Here is a 222-nt window from a genome sequence, read left to right on the forward strand (position 1 = left end):
GTCTTTTGGTTCTAGAGGTGTTATGATTTTTGAGGGGTAAGGTGCATGGCTGAGTATGGGCCTGGCCTCAGAGTGTATTAGGCTCTAATGGAGTTAGGTCATGACCTTCAGAGGTAGACAGTAGCGCCTGTGTCCCCATGGCAGTGTGATGGCTGTAAAAAAAAAAAGCTCACAGAACTTCAGGTAAATCCATCAGGGTTGTATTTTATCCAACGGTGAAAC

This window comes from Cricetulus griseus, chromosome 3, assembly GCF_003668045.3.
Source record: "Cricetulus griseus strain 17A/GY chromosome 3, alternate assembly CriGri-PICRH-1.0, whole genome shotgun sequence".
NCBI lineage: Eukaryota > Metazoa > Chordata > Mammalia > Rodentia > Cricetidae > Cricetulus > Cricetulus griseus.